Raw genomic sequence first — 4288 nt, 5'->3', positions numbered from 1 at the left:
GCTTGGGGGATTCTAATTCTAATGTGGGGAGCTTGGGGGATTCTAATTCTAATGTGGGGAGCTTGGGGGATTCTAATTCTAATGTGGGGAGCTTGAGGGATTCTAATTCTAATGTGGGGAGTTTGGGGGATTCTAATTCTAATGTGGGGAGTTTGGGGGTATTCTGAGCTGGGTTTTCAAAGATGAAAGGCTATTTCAGATGGTGAAGGGCATTGAAATCACTACAACTCTCTTAAATCACCTTTTAAAAAAAGCAGAAAAACATTTCTTGAGAGGATGTCCAAGTTATCCAGATAACTCACATGCTGTTAAGAAACATTATCTAGAACTTGAAAAAAAGGCAAAAAGATGAATGCTTGTTTTTGCAATGTTACAACAGAATATTTTGGAATATTTAATACTTATATTTAATACTAATATTTAATACTTATTTAAATCTTTTGGAAATGTATCTTTGTTTTGAACATCTATTTACTATCTATTGGGATCAGGCCTATGCACAATTTCATGTTGCTAACATCTACATTTTATCCTGTAAGGATGAAAGGAATTTTTGTTCATCAAAACGAAGACTCTGAAGGTTACAGCTTTACAGGCCGGCAGGACATGTGACTTCACATAGGATCCAGCATTCTTTCTTTCAGTACCCGTATATACTCAGTCTTTCAAATTTTGCTTTGAACCAGTTTTACTATTCTGTAGGTTTTGTCATTAATGAGTTAAATATATCTTTGATATATCTGTATTCTATATTTGAAAAAGTCTTTTTTTTTAACTTTTATTTTTAGCCAGGGTCTCTCACTGTGGCCCATGCTGGAGTGCAGTGATGTGATCATGGTTCACTGCAGCCTTTAAATTCTGGGATCAAGTGATCCTCCCACCTGAACCTCCTGAGTATCTGAGGCTACAGACATGTACCACTGTGCCTGGCTGAAAAAAATTATGTTTTTAATTTATTAAATATGATAGTTGGATAATGCATACGCTGGAATTAATAATTTTTGAGCCACTTACCCATTCCATATAGCAGTTGGTACTCATCCCATCAAGCAGAAAAAATTGTCATTTTCTTTTTGTGCCCTCTTTACTCCCTTGTTAGGTCTCTGGAGAATTCACAGAGAAATTATCAGTACTTCACCAGACTTTATAGGACACTTCAGTTTATGGAAGAGGCTCAGAAAAAGAGCTGATGCAGGTCTTGGCACTGTGTCAGTCACAGATGAAGGTGCGACTGAATATGCATGTTTTGGAACTTCCTGTGTTTTGTTGGTGTATCTCCTATAAAGCATCTTCCATTTGTTAGCTTTAAAAGTCAGAATCGAGAATTATTTAAAAGATGCGTCCTTGTTCCTTAAGCTCTAAGCTCCCATAAAATAACTGGATATGAGCCTAAAATATGGATTTTTAAAAATTCACTTTAGGATATCTGTTTGGACTAAGATGACAATGCATTTCTTGGGGGAAAGTGGATGGCGGTGGAAAGCCTCTTCTGAGCTGACAAAGAACAAAAATGGCACCCACACCCTTTTGTCTAAAAACATGACATCTTTTCAGGCCTTCTGGGTAGTTTCTTTTTGTTCCTATTTTTTTTTTTAAAGCTAAAGGTGAATTGACAATGTCTACCCTGAATGTGCACTGTATTAAGCATTGCATTTTCATATGTGTATGAATGTATATTTCATTTTATCCTCAAACCTAGATTGTGAGGCTCATATCATTTTTTTTGGAAATGATATGCTAATTGTCTTGAAATTGTCTTGAAATTTTTTGCCTTGTCTTGAAATCTGAGATTGCTTGTCTTGAAATTTAGGATGATATATTTCTTTATGAAGCAGCTTTTCCAGAATGACTCATCAGTGATCTTGTTCAAGGCTGAACCCTGTTGGTGAGGTTCCCAGTTTGCACATTTTCTACCTTTTGTTCTGGCCTCAGATGGGAGATAGCCAGCCTGAAGTCCAGATACAAGCATACATCTTTCTCACTTAAAAACAATTCTAGACAAAGAAACCCAGTATTTTAATGGAAAAGCATGGAAAAAAAATTATTACATGATGCATGTACATTGAAATTCTCCCGGCTAGTACTTTCTCCTTTTTCTCACAGACTTCATTTTGCTATTCAAAACAACAATTTGCTCAGGGCACATTTTATTAGCATTTGGGTTGATAATGTACAGTATGCAAATTAGATATGAAAGCCACTGTTGCAAAAAAGAAAAAAAAAGCCGATCTAATTTAGGAATCTGATCTCTATTTGCAGTTGCTCATCCATGTCACACTGCCCAACATGTGTCCATGGGCCAGATGCATGATGCCCTGCAGAGTATCATAATACTCAGTTGTTAATTTCATAGTCTGCTATAGCATCAAAGAATGGCAGAGGCAGCCCACAAGCAGGAGAAGACAGCTAGCTGTGAAGCAGTTAAATGCTTGCCTTCCCTTGGTAAAAGAAATCTTTCTGAGGCAACTCCGCTGACTTCAGAACTTGAATATTTATGCTACAGAGGAAGTCAGCCATAAATTTACATTTTTAGCAGCTAGGTTATCGCAGGGAAGGAAACGAAGAATAATAACATTAAAAAAGGAATTGGACAATATAATCAATCCTTCACAAAATCTAGCCCAACTTTAAAAGATAATTATTGAAAATAGAAGTCCCTTTGTTCCTAATTAGACAAAGAACTGTCTTAATACAAATTGTTCTTAAATCCATCTTTAATCAAATTTGTTCAGTGCTTAGCACTCTATTACAACAACAGCTTATTTATCTGACTCTGTCAGGGAGTGAGCTGTTCCACGTAAGTGAATTTCACAGATAACTGAAACATACACCCTCAAGTGAAAAAACTTTAGAAAAATGAACCATTTTGATGAAAACACTACTAAAATGTATTATGCAACACCTGCTATCTTAAATAGCGTTTGTCAAATAATTAATGCCTTTTCTTAATGTAGCCAATATTTCCCAAGAACTAACAAATAGGAACAGAAATGGGGCAGGGAATAAAAACGAAGACTCCTCAAATCTGTCACGGCTGCTGGCTTTGCAATCACAGGTGTTTCTATCACTTCTTTGAGTCATTGTCATCTGCAACTCTCAAGCTGTCCCTGCTGCTGTGGAGGCAAGATGTCCCTAAGGGGACTGTTGCCCACGATGCTTCGTGGCTGGCCCCTGCTTCTGCCACTGTGACTAAGTGAAGGCTCTGTTACTTACTGCCCCTGGAGGACTCACTCACTCTGGAACCACTTCTTGTGATGTCTGCAAGCTCCTATTGTGATAGGGTCGCATCTCTGAAGTTACCCTTAGGAAGTGGTGAGAACATTTTTCCTTTTTTTGCCTTACTGTGCTTTCGAGGTCTCACAGAGATTTTGTGTGGTAACAAGTCTCTCTTTTCTTACTTCCAGCCAAATCATTTCTTAAGAATAGACAAGTTCGTGGGGACTTGGCTGAAGAGCAACAGGAACAACAAACACAATATGGGGTGCCTCAAATAATTTTTTTTTCTTGGAGGCTTCAAGATTCTTGTTTTCTTAAAAATAGATAACATGTGCGTACCTCACCAGCCCACCTAATGTGCCCTCACATGGCTGAGTCTCAGTGGGAACCCAGCTTAAGCTCAAGGCGTTAGGGCAATATCTGAGAGGCACAGTTTTTGTGACAAATTGGCCTTTTTCTAGGAAGCTAACCAGTGGTTAGGTGCTGAGTTCCTTATTACCTGGCTGTTGCTTTCCTCTTTTAACCCTCCCAATTCTAATTGGCTGTTTTCAGTCTATTGTGATTTGACAGCAGAGATAACCAAGGTTGGTGGTTCCTTGTGTAAAACATGAATCTATAAAGTATAATGAAAGCCCTTATTGCAGTCATCTTCAACATTTTTGAAATCATGCAATTGTAAGCAGCATATGGGAAGTGACCAAAGTTTCCCCAAACAGTTTTAAAGATTGGATTTAACTATAATACAAATAAGACTTTAGTGTAATGTCTTACAGAACACTCACCACTGTCTTTGTTCTCTTGGACTTATTTAACCACATTGCCACTGTGTTGTTTTCTTTAGAAACATTTATTTTCCTCCCCCTACTTATACTTTTTCATATTCTGGTAAACATAAGACCTTTATTTGAAATATATAGTTTTAAATAGCTCATATTTATGGAACGAGACCCACTCAGCTCAACCTTCCATGTGAAAGATATCTCTGAAGTCGTATGATTATGACCCATAAATCTTTTTTTTTAATATATATTTTATTGCATTTTAGGTTTTGGGGTACATGTGAAGAGCATGC

General features: G+C 37.3%; 1 long non-coding RNA gene across 1 annotated transcript in view; it reads left to right on the top strand.

The window, feature by feature from the left end:
- The window catches only part of LOC119468186, a 53996-nt gene extending 52730 nt beyond the window's left edge, over nt 1-1266 (top strand). The window contains exon 3 of the long non-coding RNA XR_005196833.1: nt 1100-1266. This is a non-coding gene — a long non-coding RNA (uncharacterized LOC119468186). The remainder of the gene's footprint in view (nt 1-1099) is intronic.
- The last annotated feature ends 3022 nt before the right edge of the window (nt 1267-4288 follow it).

This window comes from Cebus imitator, unplaced genomic scaffold, assembly GCF_001604975.1.
Source record: "Cebus imitator isolate Cc_AM_T3 unplaced genomic scaffold, Cebus_imitator-1.0 Scaffold390, whole genome shotgun sequence".
Lineage (NCBI taxonomy): Eukaryota > Metazoa > Chordata > Mammalia > Primates > Cebidae > Cebus > Cebus imitator.
Note: the sequence above shows the minus strand (reverse complement) of the source record. Positions and strands in the feature narration are given on the sequence as shown.